This window comes from Heteronotia binoei, chromosome 2 (assembly GCF_032191835.1).
Source record: "Heteronotia binoei isolate CCM8104 ecotype False Entrance Well chromosome 2, APGP_CSIRO_Hbin_v1, whole genome shotgun sequence".
NCBI lineage: Eukaryota > Metazoa > Chordata > Lepidosauria > Squamata > Gekkonidae > Heteronotia > Heteronotia binoei.
The window spans coordinates 60,369,381-60,396,194 of NC_083224.1; the positions used below are offsets into that span (position 1 = coordinate 60,369,381).

The 26,814-nt window shown below is 41.9% G+C and overlaps 1 protein-coding gene across 5 annotated transcripts in view; it reads left to right on the forward strand.

The window, feature by feature from the left end:
* SYT2 (synaptotagmin 2) overlaps nucleotides 1-26,814 on the forward strand; it is a 215,269-nt gene that overhangs the window by 124,143 nt on the left and 64,312 nt on the right. For 3 of the 5 annotated variants that reach the window (XM_060231135.1, XM_060231130.1, XM_060231131.1), the window contains one exon: nucleotides 25,275-25,345. The exons of the other annotated variants lie outside the window; for them this stretch is intronic. The gene's annotated coding sequence lies outside the window, so the exon portion shown is untranslated. The remainder of the gene's footprint in view (nucleotides 1-25,274; nucleotides 25,346-26,814) is intronic. 5 annotated transcript variants of the gene reach the window in all.

Below are 26,814 nucleotides of genomic sequence, written 5' to 3' on the forward strand. Positions count from 1 at the left end.
AGGGGGCCGGCCTTGGCTCGGTGCTGCTGAGAGTGCGGCAGGCTCTGCGGCGAAAGTTTGCAGGAGGCGGCCCGAGCTGCAGAATGAGCGGCTCGATAGCGCCTCCCTCCCTGGGTGGGCGAGCCAGGACCCCGGGCAGACTTCCAGCCGAGGCGTGGGGCTTGCTCGTCGAGAGAATGATAGAGCCTCCGAGCATAGGCGGAGTGCAGCGCCCATCCCCCAGCATCAGGGCTTTCGCTGGAAGGCGCGTGATTTCCAGACAGTCTTGAGTCCCGCCGCCTCGGTTTTTTAGCTGCAGAGTTGAGGATGGAAACTCCACTACAATTTTCAAGGGATCATTGGAAACAAGCAAAGCAATTTTCTGCCCTTATTTATATTTTACCGCATGGTTTGTGGAGAAGTTCCTGAATTCCTGACTAGGCGCTTTGGAGGTGGCCGCTTTTTACGTGCTACTGGGATGAGCCCTGGCTCAAAGGAAGTCCAAGGCGAAAAATGGCCCGTGAAAACTCACCATAAGGTGGCATGGGTCAGTCGTGGTGCCATATAGATCCCAGTTGCTGGACTGCCAAATACCTTTTAACAAGACAGAGGCTTGCAATACGTGTTTGCTTTGCATAAGTAGTCTGAAAATTAGAACATACACAATTATTTTTCTCTTCCTCATGGAGTGAAACATGTTTATTTTCTGTGCCAGAATTACTTCTGGTCAAATAGTACTAGCACTGCAAGAGTGTGCCTTTCCTCAGCAGTGTATGGAGGTGAGTGGTTTTGCTACAGGAGGTGGGGTGGAGATAAGTCATGTAATAGGGAATCATCCGCTATGGGCCTTTTTTAACACACGGGGTTGTGCTGTAGAGTTTTGTAGACTATTGCTCAGGCAGAGGGAGTGCAGTATAGAATGAATGACAAAAATGTGGTGAGGTTTACACAAAAGGGAAATTATGAGGGAGAAAGAATAGCCTTAATTGGAGTTTGAAAGGTTTTGTGGATGCTCCCACATTGTGAGAATGGTACACTTGAGAAGACTCATCCACAGGAGATAACAGTTTTTCAAAAGTACAGTCATCCTGTTCAGGTTAATAAGCTGGCCTAGGGACAGGTAGGGAAGCAGTTTCATGCTCTGCATGGGTACTTGCTGATACATCCTGTGGCTACTGTTAGATTTGAGTCCATTAGCACTTTTGAGACCAACAAGATTTTCAGGTATGAGCTTTTGAGAACCAAGACTCCCTTCGTCAGATCTGATGGTGGGAGGATTGACTCTCAAAAACTCATAGCCCCAAATTTTGTTGGTCTCTGAGATGCTACTGGACTTGAATGGAGATGCTACTGGATTTGAATTCTGCTGCAGACCAACATGGCTGCCCTCTTTGCTTTGAGCTGTGTTGAGGACTGTATTGTTACAGTAGTAAAATGCTACAGCTTGAGATTACGGAGATGTAGTTTCTCTGCAGTAGGTAGAAAAACTGGGAAGGAAAGTTATTTGGATCATGGCAACAGCTGCACAAAAACTGCACAGTCGCATTTTCATGCATGATGGAAATACCAATTCTGGTCTGGTAAACACATGTGCAAAGCCACCCCCTTTCATTATCCCAGCCAGTCTGCCTTGTGGATGGATAACTGCTCTCCACCAAACCAATCACTACATGCAAAGGAGACCCGCAGCTTTCAAAGCAGAGTGCTGGGACCCCTGGGTCTCAACTGGCTACCTCTGTTTGAGCACATCCTATCAGTCATTGGCCTTCAGTGAGTGAATTTCAGCCCAAAACTGAGTTGTGACATTATCTAAGGTAATGATTTCCAAGCTGGTAATTGGTCTAGCTAGATAAAAGTAAAATATGTAAGGTAAAAAAGATGCAATAGCAAATTCTATATAGCCAGTTGAGTTAAAAGTAGGTCCTGTATGTGGAAAGGCTAAAGAGAGTTGCTGTAGTTTATGGCCAGGGTTGGGCCTGCATGTGTATCATAGCTGTTTATACTTTGAAGACGCTTCCTTCACTGGACTTCCTTCACTGTTATCCTGAAGAATGCATGTTCCCCAGATATGTTCTATTTCAGGTGAGTGAAAGCTGCAGCTGCCAGCAGCAGAGCTGCATGAACTCTCCACTGTTAACTTCAAAGCTCTTGGGGATAAGGTACCCTGAAAAAATAAGTGAGAACATGCCTTGAGTTGGAATTAGTTTATGCCTCCCTGGTGTATATCCTTTGCATGGAAATATATTCCATCCTTGCCCTCTTTGCCAGTGGGAGCTCTGTCAATAGCAGCTTTCTGAGATGCTGTGCAAATGTTAACCAGTTCAGTCTTGCAGGTGACAAATTTATCCAAGGTTAAATAGAAGAGGAAAGGGACCAACAAGCTCTGCTAAATTTAGAAGTGATTTAGAATCTGTATTGGTGGACCTGTCTTAGAATTTTATGTCGCATCTAGGTATGAAATTTGATTCAAACCTTGTTGAATGGAACATGAGAATCAAAAGGGCATTGTAGGTTTTGCTTAGGTCCTAGGATCCTAGGCTTTGCTCAGTAACTGATGTTGATGTAGATATACATGGGTTCTTTGCAAGCTTACAGTACAATCCTAAACTGAGTTACATCCTTTTATTGAAGTCAGTGTCCAGTGAACTTGGACAGGTATAACTCTACATAAGTGTGCCCAGTTACTTTGGGGGATGTATTCAATGAAACCAAGTGTGCGACTGTTGACTTGCAACTTGATCCATACAGCTAAAATCCATTGATCTGAATAGGATTAAGATAAGATCAGGCTATTAGTTTTGTTTCATACATTATGAAAGACCCAGCATAGGGTAAGTGATCTTCAGGTACTTTGTAGTCCTCTTTTTCCCTATGGTTATGAAAACAGTGCTGGTTGCTGAGATAAATATGTCTAAGAATGATGGCTGCAGTTATTCGGCAACTGGGCATTAAAATCCAAGGGATTTGTATTCATACTGCTAAATTAACAATAATGGGTGAACAATAATGTTTGTCCTTTCTGAGGATCGGGTGGAGTGTGGGCTGTCGAGGCCAAAGAGAATAATATATTTGCAGAGGAAATTATACTGAAATAGCAAAAATGAGGTATGGTTTAGTGCTAAAAAGAAGATGAATGAGGATATTTGCGTAGGAACAGAGAGGGACAGAGAGCCAGGAACTACAGCAGAATTGGGGGGAAATGAACTTGGAATAGTGTGGGAGGGATTGAAAAACTGGATTTGGTAGGAAGATACAGTGGCTATAGTGCAACAAGAAAGGATACTGACACATCAGTAATAGCTTGAACTATTACAGAACACCCGGAGTTATTTGCAGAAACTTAATGGGACAAGAGAGGCAGTAGATGTGTATTGTAGACCTTTTGCAGATGGAATATTTGCCTAGAATAAACTGTGTCTGGCAGCATTATCCTAGCATAAAATGGAAGTAAGCAGGACACACAAACATATTAAGAAACAGCTCTGGCTCTCTTTTTGACTGCTGTTCCTGTTGGCCAGGCAGACTAGCTTTCAGGGATGTTTTCAGTCTCTGAAGCAGTGTTTATTGTCCGACAAAAGGGAATATGCTGAGGCTTTTTCAAATTGGCAGACTCAGCAAGTGAATGTAGAGGTGGGTGGCTAAAGAAGAATAGAGACTCTCTGGGAGATCTCATACTTTTTATTGGAGAATCTGATGCTCTTGTTCATGTACTCCAGAGTAATTGGGGATGTGTACTTTTTTTACCTTTTAAAAGCTGTTAATTTTTTTTTATTCATTCATTCAACTCCTCTACTAAACTTTGTCTCTCATGCAGCTTTTATTATGTTTTTATACATTCATTGTGTTTGTTTTTTGTTCCACTGGTTTCCATGGAAAATGCTAGCATAACTCATGCAGTGGTTTGCTGAAGGATTGCCAGATATCGCTGCCCAGCACTGCTCATGAGGGTTCTTGGGGGGGGGGGGGATGAGTACGGGGCAATGGAGACACCTGGTCTGTTGTTGCAGCACCCTGTAGAGCATGGTTGCTGGTCAGCTGGCAATGCTGGCATGAGTACTGAGTGTCAGACTAGAATCTGGCTGACCCAGGTTTGAATACACCATCTGCCATGGAAGCCAAGTGACCTCAGGTCAGTTGCGCACTCTCAGCTCACTCTACCTCATAGGGTCATTGTGAGGATAAAGAGGGGAGCAATATAAGCTGCATTAGGTCCTGTTGGAGAAAGGCAAGATATAAATGAAGTAAAACAAATACACTAGTCTGCACCATGTCCAAATGATTTGAATGACGGAATAGAGGGAATGCTTATTAGATTTGCAGATGATACTAAATTGGGTGGGGTAGCAAATACAGAGGAGGCAGAGTCATGATACAGGATGATTTTGACAAGCTTGCCTTGGCAGTAATATGTGTGAAACTTGCCTTGGCAGTAATATGTGTGAAAAGGATCTAGGGGTCTTGGTAGACCACACACTGAACATAAGTCAGCAGTGTAATATGGTGGCTAAAAAGGCAAATTCTATCTTGGGCTGTATTAACAGAAGTATAGTGTCCTCTGCTCTGGTTAGACCTCACCTAGAGTATTGTGTTCAGTTTTGGGCATCACAATTTAAGAATGATATAGACAAGCTGGAACATGTGCAGAGGAGAGCAACGAAGATGGTGATGGGTCTAGAGACCAAGTCCTATGAGGAAAGGTTGAAGGGCTGGGTATGTAGCCTGAAGAGGAGACAAGTGAGGTGATAATGATCGCCATTTTCAAATACTTGAAAGACAGTTATCCTTTCCCAATTTTTATGGGCCCATCTGCAGCACCTAGAAGTAAGACAATTCCAAAGATGATAGAGATCTATGTGGTACAGAAAACCACTACCAGCATCAAAAGTTATAAAGTATTTATTAAAAAGAAAATGTTCACAAGCATACTTTTAGCACAGCACTAGATTGAGCAAGGGTCTCAAAAGAAATGGATAAAACGCAAATCCTCTGCCCTCTTCCTGTGCATGCCCTGTTAGATGTTAAAATACGGAACAGTCTCCTTTAGCTTTGGAAGTTACAGGTCTCTACAGATTTACCATTACTTTGAAGTTTTCTCCAGCTCTCCATGCCAACCCATGGTCAATGGCCACCTCCTCCAGACCTCAGTTCTGTCTGCTGTGATGGACTCAGCACAAAAAAAGCTTCCTCCTTGCTCTCCTGAGTTTTATCACCCCTCTTTCCCGCACTCACTGACCAGGTCAGGTCAGAGAAGCTTTTCCTGAATTAAAAAAAATCAAATAAATAATAAAGTATCCAGAATTTTTCTTCTTGAAGTCTCTCTAGCATTTAATTTCTTCAAATCTCTATTCCCTGCTCAAAGAGGCGGGCGGGGGGGGGGGAGCTTGACTACCCCATTGACCTATTGGCATTTGTATGAAGGTGGGCTGAAGTAAGTCTGGAAAGCAATTGGACTGACTTCCCCTCTTCCTGCCTGTTCTCTTCCCAGAAAGCTTTTAAAACTCAGATTGAAGGTTTTGCTTATTTTAAACCTCCAAAGGAAGAAAAAAATGTGTTTCTTTACCAGAATATTTGTTGGCTTCTTCCAGAAGTGCATCACTGTTACAAGAAGACAGTTGGACACAGCTTCCTATTACAGCTGATATGTAACTGATAAGCAGGATCTTGGGAGCCCTGCATGAATGTTGATCATAGTCTGTGCATTCATTCATGAAGACGTGATGGCCCTGAACTAAGCTGTCTTGCCAAACAGAAACAGGATCTCAGAGCAAACTCAAGTGCTTCCCTTGTCTCTGAGATCATCTCATCCTGTTTTCCTTTACTCTTTCCAGAGCAGAGGAAAATAATTTCAAAGCAAAGTGAGGATTTCTGTCTTTAAGTAAGTGCAAAAATTGCCTAATTTGTTAGGAGGAGAGGGAACAAGGACACTCCAGACGGCAGCTACAAGAGGATTAGTATGTTTTATGCCACACATTTCTATTTATTAATTAGTAAATTTACTATTTACTAATGCCACAGTCATTATATTTGTGCTGTTATTTCCATACGTCAGCTGTCAGGTGTTACTACAGTACTGGTTGAACAGGCAGTTCCACTATAGGACCTAAAAGAAAGAAAGTGAAGAATTGGAAAAGTGCACTTGTAATGATTTGGGCACAATGCAGCTCCTTAACCATTTTGGTTTTAAAACCAATTATAAAGATGCTCCTGTCTTTAAAACTCAAAAATGTTGTAAAAGCCAGCATCAGAAAAGATATTGCTGTGACTATAAAGTAGGATGAAGTGAGCAGCATAAAAGCTTTTTATCACATGAAAGAAATGTTATGTGAAACTTAATCTTATTTCAGTTTAATAATGGTTCTGTAAGAGGTACGAGATTTATAGCAAACTGTATAGCATATCTTCAAGTACACTTAAAAGTAAGGTGTTGTTATTTTGCACAAATTGTTAGGAACTAAAAAATATCCCTTGTAAATCAGAGTTTTTAGCAACATTGCTTTTCATAGTTTATGAGGCAAAACTATAATCTGTTAATTTAAATGTAGTATATAGTAGATTAGCTGGACCTGATTCAGTCTAATCAAGAGATGATTAAGGTAAGTTTGCATGTTCTCTGGTGAAGCAACTTACGGCAACTGTGGGTACCATGAGTGGAGAATCAAGAGGTACATGTGTGCAGACTCATTTCTGGGATACCTGGGTTTGATTCCCCACTCCTCCACTTGCAGCTGCTGGAATGGTCTTGGGTCAGCCATAGCTCTTGCAGAGTTGTCCTTGAAAGGACAGTTTCGGGGAGAGCTCTCTCAGCCGTCTACCTCACGGGATGTCTGTTGTGGGGGGGGGGAGAAGATATAGGAGATTGTAAGCCGCTCTGAGTCTCTGATTCAGAGAGAAGGGCAGAGTATAAATCTGCAGTCTTCTTATCCTACCAAATTAGCAGAAAGAAAGGGGGAAGCTGTGTTAAATATATGCTAGGAGCAGTGCTCCCTCTAAGCCGAGTTAGCATGAGCTAGCTCACAGATTTTTAGCCTCCAGCTCACACATCTTTGTCTTAGCTCAGGAAGGATGACCCCAGAGCATACTAATTTATGTAGTATCTCACAACTTTAATGCCAGTAGCTCACAAAGTAGAATTTTTGTTTACAAGACTCTGCAGTTTAGAGGGAATATTGGCTGGGAGAGCAAAAATTGTTACAATATAATATTTTATTTGGAGGAAAGAAGGAAAGGGGAAACTATACAGAAAGGGAATAAAAACTCTGCTCAATCATCATGCATTGTTGTCACCCACTCTGAGCCAGTTGCAGGGAAAGTGGGTTATAAATCAAATAAATAAAATACTGAGCAGGAGGTATGTAACAGGTTGCTTTGTATAAATCTAACTGCACATTCTGATTGTGTAAAGCAGGGGTGGCCAACGGTAGCTCTCCAGATGTTTTTTGCCTACAACTCCCACCTACAACTCCCCATGCTAAATGGGGCTGATGGGAGTTGTAGGCAAAAAACATCTAGAGAGCTACCGTTGGCCACCCCTGCTGTAAAGGAAAGAGGGTTCCTTCATCTTAAAAAGCCCACATTTTTGTTTTTGTCAGAGGCTGTTGCATGGTACTTGAAGGTATGAAGCAACACTTTCAGTTCCCAGCATATCTCAGTGGTGGGCCACCTTGTCTGAATATGTAAGCTCCTAAATTCACTGGAGATGCTGGAGACTGAAACTCCAGCCGCAGACTCCTGTAGCAGAGTTGAATAAGTTCACTGGAGAAGCAATTGCAAGTCATGTCGTAAAATTCTGGGTTAGAATAGATTTGTAGATTAGTCTGACTCAATGTAAGGCAGCTGTGTATGTTTATCTCTAAGGATTTCATGGAGAAGGACTGACCTTAGCTTTATTCCCTGATGAGCTGCTATCAGTTGAGGTTAACAACTAAACACGCCATTGGACTGACTGGTATAAGGCAATTATGTCTTGGAGTATGTTCAGCAAATTAGCTGATGATGCAGTATTGTGAGAAATTGCATATGCTAGAGAAGATAGGATTAAAAATTCCAAATAAATTGAATCACTGTGGGGAGTATAGGAATGGAATTGATGTACATTACCTGGAAGAGTCACTTGTGCCTCTGTGTTTTGCTGCTGTTTAGAAAGTGCACCGCTGCTTCTGACAGCGTCTTATACAAAGGCCCCCAAAAGGCAGTGGGTAGCGAGCATGTTTTGTCTTTATTTGTGTGAGAATGACTTGCTCTCTTTCCAAACTAGATTACTTGTTTACAGATGAAAGCAATATAAACGGAAAGATCTGTGACTTTCCCCCAGATAAATGATTTGCTGACTTGGGAGGAAAGGACCTTGTCTGGAGAGCTTCAAGGACTAACCATGAATTTATGATTTGGGAACTGTGTTATAGAAGTTCAGTAATGCAGCTATAGTTATGGCAAAGATGGCTTTGTTTGCCCTTTAGCCATAAAATCACATAATTGATTTTGAAAAATTCAGACCATTTAAACTTTTTTTTACTCATGCATGACAGTCTATAGGAGAAAGCTCTGCACTTTACAACTCTGTATTGAAGTGGAATTAAACTGTGATGCTCAATGTGTTGTGTTTGGAGGTAAGTTCAGTTCAATTTATGGGATTTGGTTCCAATTAAGGGCCATTGCTGTCAATTTCTGATCAGAAATGCTGAGGGAAGAATTAAAGTACCTCTCCTTACCATAGCTAGAAATGCAGTGTGTCCTTTCCTGTGCCCACAATGTTGTGTGCTAAAGTCCTCAATTTAGCAGATTGAATAATTATCTCATTGGGAATATATTCCTTCTTGTCAAGGAACACAGACAGGGATTTCCTGGGTGAGGTCAGACGTTCAGAAAATCCTGCTACAGGCATGAGTGGAGTCCAGAAGCGTGTCGGATTTTAAGCGGTTGTCCAAACGTCAGCATCTGCGAATGGTGGTTAGCTCGTTCGAGTCCCGCGTTGAGACGACTGGAGCGTGGACTAATTTGATACTGCTTTAAATCCGGAACAAAAATTCTTCTAATGGTTACTGAGTGGAATTTCTCTGTTTGAACGCTCCATCGTTGGCGACTTGTTGGAAGCGCACCACCACTTCCCACCCAAAGCCCCCTGCAAGTGATATCACTGCGCCAGTGAATGAGCGAGCGAATGTTGGCTCAATAAATCGTTTACCCGCCCCTATGTCCGGAAACAAAACTCAGTTTTGAAACTAGATGTGAACTGATTTGAATTCCTGGGTTTTTTTCTGCATGCGTAGTGCTCGTGCTGGAAAAGTAGTGCCAACAAACTAGCAAAACTGTTAGTGATCCGACCCATTTAAAAGCGACACGCATCCCCGCCCTCAAGAATGAGGTCATGGTGGGTGTGCGAGGTCTCTCGTGGAGAAGGGAGGAGATGCTGGATCTGCTCGATAGTGCAGATAGTGGGCATCACTGCTCCTGCGCTAATGCAGATTGACATCTCATGAAACGAGGTCCAGTAGAGCACTCTGATCGACCAGCGACAGGACCCACATGGGATAGAATGGGAGCCTGGCTGTTGTCTGATCAGGAAATTGGTTGTGCGGATTATAATAGAGGCGCGTTGCAGATGGATTTAATGGTGAGTGTGACCGCACCCCCTGTCTCTCTGAGCTCAGTATGATCTAACAAAAGCCCATCTTGGACTTCCCATTTCTCTGGAATCAGCAGCTAATCTTCCTTATATATTTGTGTGTTGACAGTTTGAAAAACTGGCAGTGAGAGCCGCCATCCTCCTGGGTTACAGCCTATATGTTTGAACCAAGTGGTTATATGTGAGATGATTAAGAACAAGGCAGTAAATGTGAGTGGGAAATATTAATAAGCATGGCAAATAAGAAAACATCATATTGTCTTGGATCAACTAATACAAGCCTGTCAAATGTTTGGCACTCTAGTCATGGGTTATAGCTTGCTTTTGAAAGTCACAATAAGTGTATTATGTGTTGTCTGTAGCCTGAGTAGCACACGTATCAGAGATGTGACCTTGCCTCTGTAATTGCAAACATGCTTTTGAATGACACATCAGAGCAAAATAAATACAGCTGGTGTTAAATACCTGGGTAGATGGTTATCTTATTGGTGTCTTAGTTCCAAGTCGTCGGATTGTGGGGCAGCTTCTAGGGGGTTGCGTAATATCCAGTGTTGTTGTTATTAATTTAATTTTTAAACTGTCCTCCCCTAAAGGGCTCAGAGTGGTGTACAACATTATTAAAAACATATAGAATTAAACCTTAGATAAACAATAATTACAGATAAAACAATAGACATCAGATAATTGATGGCATGTACTATATTTCTCTCCTTCCATAGGGTGAATCATAGGCTGGACATGGTAAGACCATTGCTGTTCTCAGCTGTAGGCCTGGCAGAACATCTCCATCTTATATGCCCTGCAGAACTGACTTAGGTCCTGCAGGGCATGAAAGTCACAAGAAAGAGAATTCCACCAGGCTAGCACCTGGCTCTGGCTCTAATTGAGGACAACTGGATGTCTTTTGGGCCAGAGATCACCAGTAGATTTCGGTCTTCTGAGCATAAAGCTCTTTGGGGGGGACATACTAGGAGCAGTAATCCCTAAGATGTGTAGTCTAATAAGCAAAAATTCTACTTCATTAGCTACTGGCATTAAAGTTGTGAGCTACTGCATAAATTAGTTTGCTGTGGGGCCATTTTTCCTGAGTTAAGACAAAAATGTGTAGGCTAAAAAACTGTGAGCTAGCTCACACTAACTCAGCTTAGAGTTAATGTGAGCTTCCTAGAACACTGACTAGGAGAAGCAGTCCCACAGATATGTTGGTCCCAGACCATTAAGGGCTTTAAAAGTTAACACCAGAACCTTGAAGCAGATCCAGTACTCAACTTGGAGCCAGTGCAACTGGTGAAGCACTGGTTGAATGTGTGCTGTCAATGGGGTACCATAAGTGCCCGTGCTGCTGTATTCTGGGCAAGCTGTAATTTCCAGGTCATCTTCAAGGGAGGCCTTTTGTAGACCGAATGACAGTAATCTAGCCTTGAGGTGACCATTGCCTGGATCACTGTGGCAAGATCAGGGCTAGAGAGGAAGAGGGCCAGTTGCCTGCAGTTGGAAGAATGCCAGCCTGGGAACATTTACAACCTGAGCCTCCATAGATAAGGAGGCATCCAGGAGCATGGCCAAGCTCTTGATGGTTGGGGAGGGATGGTGGCTCAGTGGTACAGCCTTTGCTTGGTAAGCAGAAGGTCCCTGGCATCTCCAAAAAAGGGTCCGGGCAAATAGGTGTGAAAAACCTCAGTTTGAGACCCTGGAGAGCCGCTGCCAGTCTTAGACAATACTGACTTTGATGGACCGAGGGTCTGATTCAGTATAAGGCAGCTTCATATGTCCATATGTTGGCACCAGTGTTAGTAGTATCAAGTGCTGGAAGTTGACACTCCAACCTTGTCACTCCCACCGAGCCATAGGACCTCTGTCTTTGATGGATTCAGTTTCAGCCAGCTCTGCTTCAATCATCCAGCCACTGCCTCCAATCCTTCAGCCAAATTAGATGGTGTAGCAGCCATCCGTCCATTAACAGATACAGCTGGGTGCCATCATTGTACTCGTAATAATCCAACCCAAAACTCCGCAACAACTGGTTGTTGTGTTACTGGTGACAATCCAACCCAACTGGTGACAACCCAGCCCAAAACTCCACACCAACTCGGTGCTAAATAGCATGGAAGAGAGGATCACCCCTTGAGGAATCCAGCACACCAGTATCAGGGTGATACCCTCTCTTCTACCACCACCCTCTATCGCTGACACTGGAGAAATGAAGTAAGCCGCTTCAAGGCTACTCCATGAACTCCTACATTGGTGAGGTGGTGTGCCAACAAATTGTTCTTGACCACGTTGAACATTGCTATCAGATCTAATAACATCAGGGCTGACCTCCCTCAGTCCAGCTGTCTGCAGAGATCACCTGCAATGTCAACCAGTGCCTTCTTTGTCCCACAGCCAGGACAGAAGCCAAACTGGAATGGATCTAGGGCTGACGTGTCCTCCAGAAAATTCTAGAGCTGCTCTGCCACCATGTGTATGCATGGGGTGGACTGGGGTCATGAATTCTGAAATATTGGAAGCAATCCATTGCTGTTAGAATGTAAAATTTGGAACATAACAGGCTGTCTCCTTGAAGATGTATTAAATTGAGATAGGGGTGAATGTGCATAACTGAAATAGTAATCTGGGGATTTGATGAGGCTCTTGTATAAATGTTTTGCAGCACAAAGTTGTTTTATTCTCTTTTGCCTAACATTTATTTACTTCAATTATACCCCACCTTTCTCCCCAGTGGGGACACAAAGCAGTTTACATCCTTTTCCTCTATTTGGTTTAATCCTCACAACAACCCTATGATATAGGTCAGGCTAAGAATGTGTGTCTGGCTTAAGGGCACTCAAGTTAGCTTCTGTGGCCGAGTGGGATTTGAACCAGGGCCTGAGGCCTCCCTTATCAGAGTCCAGTATTCTAACCACTTTACAACACTGGCTCTCCATCTGCAGCTCATCGTTTTTTCCAACAGATGCATAAGTAATCTATGTGGCACCTGGGTAGGAGGCAACAAGCATAGTCCAGACACAGCCCAGGGTCAAAGCACAGATATTCAGAAGTCCAAGCATCAAACCAGAATGACAAATCCAAGAGCACAGACCAGGTCATGTTCCAGAAGGTCAAACTCATTGAGGTCTAGAACACAGCACAGAACAACATCAGGCACACAAGGATTTTGGACAAGTTGCTTCCACACTAGGTTGCCCTTTCCTGTCTTCTTTTATCAGAAAAACCCTACTGAGTCATTCATGAACAGGTCCAACTCATCAATGGCTGTGAACTGGTGACTCCAGTTTACAGGCAGAGGTTGACTAGTACTGGGTTGCCACCTGTACACTACAGTGCCAAACCTGCATCTCCCTCTGGTCACACTTTCTGCAATATTCCAAGGGCTCTGGCAGCCCTGGGGGTGAGGCTGGCAGCTGCAGTGCTTTTACTTCAGCTTTGGATCCCAGGCTGCCAGTCTGATTCTGACTTTGGCCTGAGACTCCCTCTCTTCACCTATGGAGTACCTTGTCTGGTGGGACTGCCTGTAGTATTCAAAGGCTGAAGCTGGCTTCCCCCCACCTCTACTTCATCCAAGGAGATGTTGGCAGGCAGACCCATGATCAGTGTTCCTTCTAAGCTGAGTTCATGTGAGCTAGCTCACAGTTTTTTAGTCTCTGGCTCACACATTTTGTCTTAGCTTAGGAAGGATTGCCCCAGAACACACTAACTTATATAGTAGCCAAATCGCTTGCTCACAATTTTAATGCCAGTAGCTCAGAAAGTAGATTTTTTTGCTTTTAAGATGCCACAGCTTAGAGGGAGCATTGCCCATGACATAATGAGGGGAGGCTAAAACTCTTCCAGTGTTGCAGAACAGTTTTACTGTATATCTTAATATATGTCCTCATGAATGCAGATGGAATGGCCATGCCATTCTTTTCATTTTGTCATGAAAAAGTGGAGGAGAATCCTTTTTTCTGCTACAGCGTGTGTCTTCCAAGGGTATCATATGTAGTTAGCTTGCAACTAAAAACAAAGACTATTCCAAGATGCAGCTTGCAAATAAAAATGAAGAATATCCCAAGATGCATAAGCAGGCCATATGCAACAGGAGTTCCTGTGCAGCAGCTTCTCTCTTCCCAGCAAGGTCTTCTTTCTACTCTTTGTTTAGGGAGTACTCTGAAGTGTCTGTGAGCATGTCAGTGGTTCCCCTGTGCTGGTACAGCAGCCTTCTAAAAGATATCTGGGGGGGTGTTTCTACCCTTCTGGCTTTCTGGCAAGGCTATAAAATGGAATTACATTGAAGAAGAAGAAGATATTGGATTTATATCCCGCCCTCCACTCCGAAGAGTCTCAGAGCGGCTCACAATCTCCTTTACCTTCCTCCCCCACAACAGACACCCTGTGAGATGGGTGGGGCTGAGAGGGCTCTCCCAGCTTCCCTTTCAAGGACAACCTCTGCCAAAGCTATGGCTGACCCAAGGCCATTCCAGCAGGTGCAAGTGGAGGAGTGGGGAATCAAACCCGGTTCTCCCAGATAAGAGTCCGCACACTTAACCACTACACCAAACTGGCTCTATTGGAAAGGTTTTGGGGCACTCTGAATCTGTACAAGTCTTTCTAGCTGATATGATTTTCAAGGCAGTTGGATGCTTGGCCTTTGAGGTTGTAATGCCATATTTGTGTAGTCCATAATAGCAAAAACAGTTGCCAGAGTAAGAGCACTGAAACTGCCTATTGACCAGAGACTTGGAGCCTGTGTGAAGCAGTTGCTTCTGTTGTGGGGAATGAGTTGGAGAGGTTGACTTAGTGGAGAAATGGAAAGGTCATTTTCCATCTGGAGTAATGCACTGCAGACAGCAGACTGGAGCTTCTAAGCGAGCTACAATTGCTGCTTTTTATCAGAGTTTTGTTATGCACCTAAATTAAAATGGGTTGAATGTACTGTAATAATAACAGCAGCATGGAATTGCCATGGAAAAAATGCTAGTTTGCCACTGATGTAGATGGAGCAAGGTTAAATTATTCTTTTCCAGGGACAGCAAGACAGTAGAGGAAAGACTTGTCTGAGCCTTTTTAGAAGATTGCTTCTAGGGCTGGATTTGAGCTTGTTTTCATCCAGGCACAAGATTTGGCAGGACATTCAGAGCTGGATCTCTGAACTAGTAACAGAAACTGTTTGATACCACAGATTGAAGAAGCAGCCAGAATCCAGAGCAAGCCCATTAGAGGGCAACCAGGAGATCAAGCCGATGGAAAGTCAAGGAGCCTTCAAGATACAGAAAGAATGCTGCACAGCTCGGACCATTTTGATATGTGGTAATTAGGTCAGATGTAGCAGGGAAAGGTTGAAGAGTGAGTCTTGCCTATGTCCAAAAGGCATTATGAAAGAATCCTGTGTACTTATACAGAATTATAGAAACCTGACTAATACACTAGGACTGGCATCATTGCTTTCTGCCCAGATCAGACAAGGCAAATTGGATTGCTATAGGAAGAATGTTATGAGGCCTCAATCGCTTATGGTTTCTCTAAGGTTGTCCTCTGGATCTCTGTTTGTCAAGAAAAGGAAAGAGTTCTTCCTGGCTGTCCGGAAAAATAATAGTCCATCTAGTTGAGAGCCCTCTTTGATATGTAAGAACCATTATCTAAACCACCTGCCAAGAGAGATGTACAGTGTCATTTTCTGTCTCCTTTGGCTTCGTTCCCTATCACTGATGTCAATTTCTGAGGAAAATCTGTTATCTGTCTTGTGACTTTGAAACTGTAAATTTTAGTGTACTCTAGGGAGACCGAAAAAAAAGAGGAAGTAGGGTTGGTTAGGAATTATGTCATCAGGGCTTTTTGGAAGAAAAAGCTCAGCAGGAACTAATTTGCATATTAAGCCACCCCCCTGACACCAAGCCAGCCAGAATTGCGTTCCTGTGTGTTCCTGCTCAAAAGCCCTGGATGTCATCAGTATTTATTGTAGGTCCCCCCCCCACCTGGTTTGATTTGCCTTTTGTGATGACTTGTCTTTGATTTATCTTTGATCTGGAGTATCACTTACCAAATGCAGTCAGCTGTGCATCCTTGGATTTAGTTGGACTTTAGCCCAAGTTCTAAACCCTACTTAACTATGGGGCTGTTCTTCAGCTAGCTACATATTTGCTCAGCTGAAGTTAGTTTTTTAGCTTGCTTTAACTTAGTTTCTTTTGTTTTTTATGCTTATTGGCATGCCTGCAATTAATAAAAATATAGGGTGTGGCTAAAATACTCTGATATTTTGCGTAAACGTATTAATGTTTTAATTGATTCTAATGTACTAACTGTCTTTCCACCAGAAGATGTCCAAGCAATATCAACAATGTGTGTCTGTGGGGGAAACAGCATCTAGTTCTACACTTCTGTTTAAAAAAATTGAGAGTATAATTTCTGGTGGGTAACTGTGTTGGTTTGCAGTAGGAGCAAGATTCAGGTCCAGTAGCACCAACAGGATTGTTTATTTTTAGAGTCAAGACTTGTATTGACAAAGGGAGGTTGACTCTTGAAAGCTTATAACCTGGAATCTTGTTGGTCATTAAAGTGATACTGGACTGCCCCTGAGAGAATAAATATCTTCATTTATTTCCTGGATCTCTAACAACCAGGTGTCCAATGGGCCTTTCTTAGCAGCTGGCTTCAGGTCCGTGGTGAGAAACCTCTGCTTGGAGCTCAACAGTGTGTACAGGAAGACTTCTTCAGGAGACCTAAAAAGGGGGGAGGGAGCAAGGAGGTTCATATGGATGTTTGTAGAATAAAGCCTTTTAAATGCTGCTGTGGTCATTTTATTAACTGACTGATTAGAATTTATTGTTTGGGTGGGGGGTGTCTGAGGAGCTGGATGGTCTTGCTGTCCAAGCAGCTAAAACAGATTCAAATTCCTGAATCTAAAGCCATTACTCCTGAATGGTATGGGATTCTACCATTCTTCTTCACTGAAATGCATGGGAGAGTCATGGAGTGATATTTGAGACCATATGTTTAGTTTTCTTGAAACCAGTTTGTGACCCCACAGTTTAAGTCTGAGGAGGGACAGACCTCTGATAGATCAGCCCTGGATAAACCTATCCTGCTAGAGATTTCCCATATTCACCCTCTAATGGCTTATCACAGCTGGAATTTCAGGAAAAGAAGAACCATTAAGCAAGGAACTAAAATATAAAGAATAGTTTTATGTGCCTGCTATGTATATCTGAAATATCTGATGCCATCTGAAATAATATAGCTTTCCATTTGGTTTTTTTGTTTTTAACTTGCTTTTATTGGTTGTACATAGCTTAGATCCTTCCATTGTAAGGAATAGGTGACTCATATATTGAATATAAGTATAAATATTAAAAGTTGGAAGATTTATTAAGATTTTCCAGTAGCATTAGCTAACTTGCAGGGCTGAGGTATTTTTGAGAGATTCCCACCCCCCTGAAAAAATAATATCCCATTTGGATATATTCAGTGAGGAAGGAAAGGTGCACCTAATTTTGAGAATATTCCTGATCTGCTCATGAAATAATGTAATTAAAAATTAAATGTGTGCTAGTCGTGCTTCAGAGGCCTGATTGCTTAATTATGCAAAGTGTTCATTGATTTCATTGGATGACTTTCTGTCATCTTTTGAAATGAAAAAGTATGCTTGCTTTAATTTGGAGTTAAAGTCCTGTCATTCCATTCCTCTGGTACCAAAACAGAAAATTCCATCCTCAAATTACAGAAGTAGGGTGCTTTTTTCTTTTGTGTAAGGGCTTGAATCACTTACCCGTGGGTGATTAATGGGTGCTTAAGTAGTGAAAGATCTTGCCTGTTTTAACACTGAGACATCCTGTCAGCAGTGATGAGACAAACACATGCATAAAATTTAGATATTAAAAATCCACTTGTGTTCTAGGCAATATGGGGCTTTCTATAAAGGATTTGTAGGCCTTTGAATTTAATCACTCTTTAGTGGCTTGAAGGAGACATTGGCTGTGATTTATGTTTTAGACAATACGCCATGTGTTCCCAAATGTATGTGAAGCATTGTTGGCAATGGGCAAATATCTATATTCTTTTTAAACTCTTCACACTGATTCAACATTGTTTATTCAGTTGCTGCATAGTTCGAAGTAAACTGATCATTCCAATAAGCTTTCATCCAGTTCTTTTGTGTGTGTGGGCAACATAGATAAATAATAAAGAATGACTAGACGTTATTAGGTATAGTGTAATTAGGAATAGCTACACAGCTGTGATAGTGTAGTACAGCTACTATTACTAACAGCAGTGAGCAGCATTGTAGCATAGTGGTTAAAGTGTCAGACTGGGAGACCAAGCTCTTCAAATCCCCAGTCCACCATGAAGCTCGCTGGGGGATACTGGGGCCAGTGACTTTCTTTCAGCCTAACCTACCTCACAGGGTTGTTAGAATAAAATGGGGGAGGGACAAAATGTTGTAAGCTGTTTTAGGTTCCAAGTGGGGAGACAGAAGGAGTATAAATATCTAAACAAAAATTTGGATGGTTCTTTAGAGTGTTCAGATATTGTTTTGAACAGGTTAGTCTTACAACAGCCTCCAGTCAGAAAGTTCAGAATTGATACTAAACTAAATCGGAGGCTGGAGATCCCTCCATGGCCCTCTTTAAAGGCAGCCACGTGCAGGGGTATGAGATTGTGTGATTTGAGTCTGTGCTGCAGTGCTGGGAAGGATATGGGGAGAGTTTGACTCTCCCAACTGGCCTGTTTATAGAAATTACTCCCTCCCCACTGGCAATTAAGCCTGATTTTGCGGGGAGGGGGGGCTGCCCATTCTAGGGCTAGTCACCATGCTATATGGGAGTGAGGGCTCTTTTTATTCGGAAATGGCATAGGCAGGGCTTTTTTTTTGTAGCAGGAACTCCTTTGCAAATTGGGTCACACACCTTTGATGTAGCCAATCCTCCAAGAGCTTACAGGGCTCTTATTACTGTAAGCTCTTGAAGGATTGGCTACATCAGGCGGGTATGGCCCAATATGCAAAGGAGTTGCTGCTACAAAAAAAGCCTAGGGAAGAATTCACTGCTTCTTCAGTCACGCCCATTCCCTTCTCCTCTGCAGCTACTTTTAAAGAATACAAACATATCTGGAGATCAGTGGCTAACCTTGCTGAATCCTGAGCATCCCCATTTTACAGATGTGGGATTGAGGCTGGCAAGTATGGCTTGCTCAAGGCCATCTAATGAGTTTATGACTGAAAGAAAATTTGAACTTGTGACTTTATGGCTCATAGTGCAGGTCCTTGTCCCTTTCAATGCTACCTGCGTTCCTAGAGGTTCCTGCCTCAGATCTCTCCCTAGAAGTGAACTCGGTGTGTGGCCAGAGGCAAGCTGCAGTCTCAGACCTGCGATGTTCTGTCCCACCTTACAGGAGCAATGTTAGAATTACTGGGATCTGTTTTTACTTTGAACACTCCCATTCAGCAATTATATAGCATTTTATTATTGATGCCATTATTCCATAATATTAATTTCCCAGGACCCAGCAGTTATCCGTCTTGTCTCTACAATGGTTGTCAATGCATTATTCCCCATAAATCCTGAACACCCAAGGCAAAAGACCTGTCATTGGCAAATGAATGGATACTTATCTTGTGTTCTGCCTTGATTATGTTTCTCCCATTGTCAAAAGATGGCCTGCGTGTTCTGTGTTTACATGCTACTAAGTCCAATATGCTTCCCTTGATGCCTGGTGCTACCTCAGTACAAACAAATACTATTCATAGTAATCAATAACAACAATGGAGGATTGTTTTCTCCTCAAGGCTGTCACATGGAGGAGGAAAAGGTCAAGGAAGAGGTCCTCAAGAAATTCTGTGCCAAGTTTTATTAAAACCCAGTGAGAGTTCAGTTTTTTAAAAAGGCTATTGAACAAATCTTTTTATGCAGCACTTTTTGAATTTCTTTTTTCTATCAAATGGAGCCCCCTAGAGGCTGCAGTGGTAATTGCCTCATACAAGTACGGGATAATTCTCTGCATTCCCCTTTAATTAAGTTAACAGCATTATAACTGAAAATAGATGTGATTTGGAAAGATGCCTGTTTGGCAGCTGAATGCTGTTTGGAAGAGGAAAATACCTTGACAGGTGCTTGTGTGCCTGGCTATCCTCAGTTGAGTGGTCAGGCCAGCAGATCCCACTGTAGGGGAGCTCTCTGAACAGCTTGTTCTTCCTTCTGTTGCATAGGTCAATATCTAGGGCTTTCATTGCCCACTTTAAGGTTTACTTGTTCCCTTCATTTTATTAAATGGGGATTCAACTCTTCCAGGAGAAATGGAGGGAGAATTGGCTACTGCAGAATGCCAGTCACATACTGTTTGTGTTCAGTTCTAAATGAGTTTAACTTTGTGTGTGTTGAATTGATCTTATGCATGCTCCAGCATGCCTGTGATGCAACATAACTCATCTGGCTTCCAGGCCCTTTAAGAAGTTTTTTTTGTAAGACATCTGGAAATTTTGTGGGATAATTTCTCCCCAAGGAATCCATTCTTATTCATATGAACACAATAAAAACTGATGGTGAGAAGCTACCTTAAATGAAATTAATCACAATACTCTCTAGGCACAGTAATGCAGTGTTTGCACTGCACAGAATCATGCTCCAGATGATCTGTGTAGAAGATGAAGGAATAGGGAGGCCTGTTAGCCAGGTGACATACTGTTAGCTGTTCAATGAAAGGCCGGTGAAGAAATCTTTTTCAGAGCTGCTAGCTGGAGCTGAGGTCCAGAAACCAGTGACCTTGAATCCAGTGGACTTAAAATAACCACTTAGACTTCATGATGCTAAAAACCTTTGCTATTAATAGACATGCAAAGCAAGTCTAATGAGTTTGAGTTCCAGCCACAAAACACAGGACTAATGCCCTCTCTGAAGTTGTACAGTCCTTTGCTCTTGGTGTACTGCTACATGAGTTAGTATTTTACTTGAAATCAACCGTGTTTAAAGCAGGGGCCTGCCCAAGCTTGGGTCTGCACTCTAACCTTGGTTTCTGCTTCCCCTCTTCTTCAAAAAAATGGATATTTGTGTGTTACAGCGCATTGCAGAAAAAACGGACATTTGACTAGAGTGCATGTTTAAATTAGCTAGTTTTTCCTCTTATCATCAAGCAAGAACAGGGAACATTGTGGGGAATAAGGATATGGAAGGATTCAGTGAGAATGCCTTGTGCATCACTTCTCTCTTACAAATCACTTGCAACCATCTCATGAGGATATTTTGCAGGGCAGAAGGGATGGCAGGGGTCCCCAGATTGTGGTTTATTCAATGTTTAGGTCTTTATCTTCTTCCCTCTCTTCTGGAAGAAGTGGAGACACACAGGGCAGGCTAATCTCTAAGTATTAGGATCACATGTAATGAAAATGAAACTGTTGAAAATCCCATCAGATTATAAAACAGGAAAGCTTTGAATAACAGCCCTTCATAGCTACCAATGACATTCTCCTGACTCTTTATCATCCTTGTCTGTTCCTGATATAGTGACAGCACACGTCTGCTTACAGGGTCAGGCAGAGCTGCTTGGATCACTTGTCAGGATTTTTTTTAAAAAGACTTTTGCTTATTTGAGGAAATGCTGCCTTTGTTTTTCTTATATTTGAGATGCAACCAATATATATATATTTGTTGATATATATCAAATATCAACTAATATATAAAGGTGCATTTACTTCATCGGGAATGAGGTCCCCATTCCTGGATACCACTTTCCTAGCAAAAGAGGAGATGCAGTTGTGCAGACTTGCACAGCCTGTACTTTGTCCTGTAAGATCTCATCCTTAAGCAGCAGAAAGAGGCTATGGAGCTGATTGGATGTATGGTGACAGGGCATCCAGACACAGGGATAAGCAGCACAAAACCTGCTTCTTCTTTGAGGCCATCTCTTGGACACCTGCTGACATGCCATTGCAACATAAATTCACAGGACCACTGCAATTTCTTTAGTGTTTGAAATAGTAGAACTGCGCTTTCATTTCACCCTGTCATAGCCACCACCGAAATAAACGTCTGAAAGAAATGCTTCAAAACCTGTTCAGCTGGAGTCCTTTTCCCATGTCACAGTGAGAGCACACGCATCCTGCATGTACATGTGCACACCTATTTGTAAGAAAGAGCCAATATGTGTTCACTTTTCAAATTAAACCAGACAGCAGGATAGAGTGGTTTCAATCACACATTCAGCTGTACATAGTTGAATGTAATATAAAAATTACTTAGTACATGGATAAAGAAAAATCCAGATTTTATATGCATTCACTGTAACATGAACAGAACTTGGGATGTTAGCAGAATAAAGTAAAAAAGTGTCTACAGCAGGGGTAGCCAAAATTGCTTAATGTAAGAGCTACATAGAATAAATGTCAGATGTTTGAGAGCTGTAAGACATGGATGTCAGATGTTTGAGAGTGGAAGGAAGGAAGGAAAGTAGGTAGGAAGATGGGGAGAAGGGGGGTGGAAAGAAAACAACTTTAACTTTAAATGCATTCTCCAAGCCGCTGGCTGGCTTGGCAGTTTGGCCACCCCTGGTCTAGAGCATGGGCAATGGTGGGCCTATTATACCACCTTAAAATCCCTTTCAGAACTATTGTCTATATCCAGCTTCCAGTCTTATGTAGAGATGTACACTGTATTGCAACATCTGTGATCAGTTACCTTGTTACAACTAGATCAATCAAGACATTTACCTTGCAGCTAAAACACTTTCAGGGAGGACGTAAGTGGATTGGTGTTCATCTTTATGTATATAACTATAAATATGCTTCCTTTTGCATATTTCAGCATAGTGACCAATTAGAAGAATATTTTTTTGCAGAGATCTGATGCAAACCAGTTGTGACTTGGCTGTTTTGGTGAATCATATCTTGGTGTGTTTGACTGAGGGTACAGCACTCTGTATATTTCAGTTCTTATTGCTCCACTCTTCAGAGGAGGTAAAAGCCATTGAAACAAGCCAAGTAGTAATGATATCTTTGAGTAGATTATATTTTCCAACTCTACATGAATTGTAGATATTTTTCCTTATAGAAACAGTATTGTGCAAGTTAATAGTTAATTATGAATCCTAATATAATCCCCACAGCCAATTTTATTGAGAAGGTAGTGTGGTAAAGCCATCAGTCTTTAATATGGTGGCAGCAATCTGCAAGAAGGTATAGTTGAAACATCTTCCAGGGTAGATTCAGTGGGTAGCCATGTTGATCTAAAGCAGGGTTGGCCAACGGTAGCTCTCCAGATGTTTTTGCCTACAACTCCCATCAGCCCCAGCCATTGGCCATGCTGGCTGGGGATTATGGGAGTTGTAGGCAAAAAACATCTGGAGAGCTACCGTTGGCCACCCCGTTTTAAAGCAATAAAACAAAGTTTGAGTCCAGTGGCACCTTTAAGATCAACTAAGTTTTATTTGAAGTATGAGCTTTCATTTGTATGCACGTGTCCTCAGATACAATTAAATGGAAGTTAGCAGCCCATTCAGATAGGTAGTGGATGAACAGCGAATTAACATATAATGTAATGAGGATCATGTTTTAACAAATGTGAAAACCAAACAGGGAGAATGATGTGTAAATGTATCCCACAGTTAAAGATATATTTACATATCAGTCTCCAATTTTGGCATATTTATTTGTTTCACTGCCCCCCCTTCCCTCGTGGAATTAAATTCAAACAAATGGTGACCATATAAACTTAGCTAATTCCTGCTTTGTTCTTATATCTGTTAAAACACACAAAAATTCATACCTCGAATAAAACTTTCTTGGTCTTAAAGGTGCCACTAGCCTCAAACTTTGTTTTATCTTCCAGGATTGTTCGCTATGCTGAAAAGTGTCACTTAACTATTGTATTTTACAAGAACTGACATTTCAATTGTAGAAAGGACAATTTCCAATTGAAGCTACATTTGTAATGCACAAAACTGTCTTAGCGCCATGGAAGCACTTGCATTGATCTGGTGGCTGTTTGCTATCCTCATGGCAGTGGCTGAAAATGTTTCTTAGGTTCCTTGCCACCCCTTTAACATCTCCTCATTTATAACAGAGAGGCAAAGAATGATCTTCTGACCTACTGAACTGTCCCTCTTTTGTGTGAAGAGGTCAGAATAAACATTCCAGAGGCATTTAAAAAGAAACCTATTGATCTGTTGCTCCCTGCATTATATAATTCTTTGGTGACAAAGACCCTAAAATGTCAAGGCCTCTTAAATACTGGTTGCCAAAAACAAAGGGGTGTTGAACTCATTTGTTATGAGGGCCGAATCTGACATAAATGAGACCTTGTTGGGCCGAGCCGTGTTGGGCCAGGCCGTGCGTGTACCTATTTAAGATTCAGTAGAAGAAATATAAACTTTATAAAGGACACAGACAAAGACAATTACTTTAAAAAAACAAAACAAAACCTTAAAATAAAACACGCTTAAAGCATTAGCACTTGTTGATCTTAAAGGTACTAGCTTTGTATCTCTCCTATGGGATTCAGGGACAAAGGCTAAGGAAGCTCTGGCTCTTTCTTTCCTTGCCCAGGAGACCAGAAGGGGAGGAGCCTCAGCTAATAGAAGGAAGAGAGGCTTGGCTCAGTAGCTCTACTGCGCAATTGAGAGATCCTGGCAAAGCAAGCTCTCCCTCCCCCCTTCCTCCCAAGGGAGGATCCTCAGCCAAGGGAGAAAATAGAGACTTTGCTCTGTAGCTTCTGTGCGATTGAACAAGCCTTGCAAAGCAAGCTGTTATGCAGAAGGAAGCAAGAGAGGGGGAGAAGGAAGCAGATGACAGACAGTTGCTCAGGGACCTGAGAGCAGCCCTCCGAGGCCTGATTCGGCCCCCAGGCCACATGTTTGACACCCCTGAACTAAACTATCCCAGCTCTATAGCTGGTTGTTGTAATTTCTGCCCTTTCATGCTGTCTGTCTATAGGGTTGGGTATTCTATACACTCCATATCATGGTACTTTTGTATTTAGCTGTGGCCTGTAGCTGATGCACTCACAGTTGCTACATAAATCTTGTCTAAAAAATTATCCCAGTGTTGGATAGCCATAGCAGATTTTCTAGCATCAGAGCTCTTCTCTTGCTGCCTGTTTCTTCAGACCAATCTAATATCAGAATGCAAGCTGAGAAGCCTATGATAAGATGCATAGAATATGCTTCATCGTGTCCTTTTCCTCCTACAATGTGTGAATTACTTGGAACAGGAAAGAACTTAAATTTATATCAGAGAAATGTGTTACTATAAGTGTGCAAAAAGAGAAATTAAAACTTTGGACTACAGGGAGAACAAATAATTCAAATGCAATGAACTTTCATTTATCTTTGGTTGCTATGGTTGCTACCCATCTATTTTCCTGATATTGGTATCTCATTGATTGGCTCCTTCCAACTTTTTAATTGCTTTTTTTTATTATTTTTGGTCTTAACTAGATTTCTTTGCCCTGTAGTTAATTTTTTTTTTCACTTTGTAATATTTCAGGGGTTTTTTTAAACAGTTCTGGTATTTAATATAGGACTACCCATTTTATTTGTATCAGTCACAGCAGCTCTCTGGCAAATTGTCCCCATGAATAAAAATCATGCCCTTTTCTTGTCAGTAATATGAAATGTGAAATGTAAGTATTAATGACCCTGGTGGATGTGAATAGTTATGTCTTTCAAAGATAAGCAACTGGAAAGTTGACTGTTGTTCTTTTGTTGAATTTAGGTCACCTGTTCCTCCTTAACGATCAAGAGGTTTCCAGAGTGTTTAGCAGCCAGTCAGTCCAAGTGGTTGTGGTAAGTTCTTAGCATTTTATTCTGTTCTTATTTTTATGTTCAAATAACACCCCTCTGTAATTTCACTCAGGTCTTTGTCCTTACAACATTAAGGCTTAGATCCCTGGCATGAGTGTTAAAAGGCCAAACTGTTGCTTGAAAGCAGCAATTATCCCCACAAGGCATTACACAACCATTGTAAGAATGAATACAGAGGTAGTTGTTCGAGAACTTGTGATGTATCAGTGTGAAGTGGATGACAAAAACAAATCCCTAAGAAGTACAAAGTACAGAAGTATTGTTGTCCTCTCAAAAAGACACCCAGGTGATGATACTGCAAGCTGTTGACTAAATCAAATCCAAGAGCTGGAGGTATGCCAACTGTGATTTATATAGAGGTCAGTTGTCTCTGTTGGTGGTCCAACAGTGTTTTAGCTGGCATGTCTTGATCTATACTCATCCAAGTAACCTTTTAGCCTTTAAGAAATATACAGACTGATTTTGTATTTGATCTTGCAAATACAGGGGCAGGAAAGGTCTGTGAAGCATGTGTTTAAAATCTGCCCTTTACATGATGAATAACTTATCTGGGGAACATATACTATTATTCTTGATTGCAGAATCCTTTGGGGTCAGTTGGACCCATTCTGATACTGCTCTTTAGTTTAGTTTTCTGTACATGGACTTTGGAATGTGGAGGGCCTTCTACAGAGATAGTGGCTCTATATAGAAAGTGAACTTTGGAAGTCCTTAGGATCACAAGCTTCTCCATTGCGTTTTCTCATGCAGAGCATAGAGAGCAAATCATAGGTTGTTGTGACATTGAATCAGGCAAAATATCAAAGTGTTTTTGCCTACACATCAGCTTTTTGTACCGTTGTTTGGCTGGATCAGTTTCTTTTGCAAGGGACTGAGGCGGTGAGAGTCCTAAGATTAGAGCTACTCCTTCACCCCACTTGAAAATGAGGTGTGTTGATGGTATCTCTTTTTTTCCTCCATCAGTGGAGTTAGCCTTTTGATTACTGGAGAACCTGACTCTGCTATGGAAGTTGGTGCCAGACCAGTCCCTGCTCTACAGGGATGCTCAGTGTGTGCCAAAAAAATAAAAAAGGCAGAGAAGAGGAAAGACCAGCTTCTCTGTTGCTAATGCTAGGTGTGGGTGTAGATGCAATCACAGAGCACCCCTTGGTATGATGGACAGAACAGGGAAAGACTGGTATCCAGGAATGAGTAGGAGAACCTAGTAGGCCTCACAGGACAGGATGGGGGGCATAGTTTAGGTTTTCACAAATTCATCTCAGTGTAGTCTTTCATTTTTAACTATTATTATTATTTATTTACAAAATTTGTATTCTGTTTTCTGGCCCAATCAGGCTAACAATTAAAAGCAGAACATTATAAAATACATCATAAAACCAGGTGACTACATATATAAAACACAGAATGAGCAATTAAAACATAGGATATTGCAGAGGGGTCACTGAGGAGAT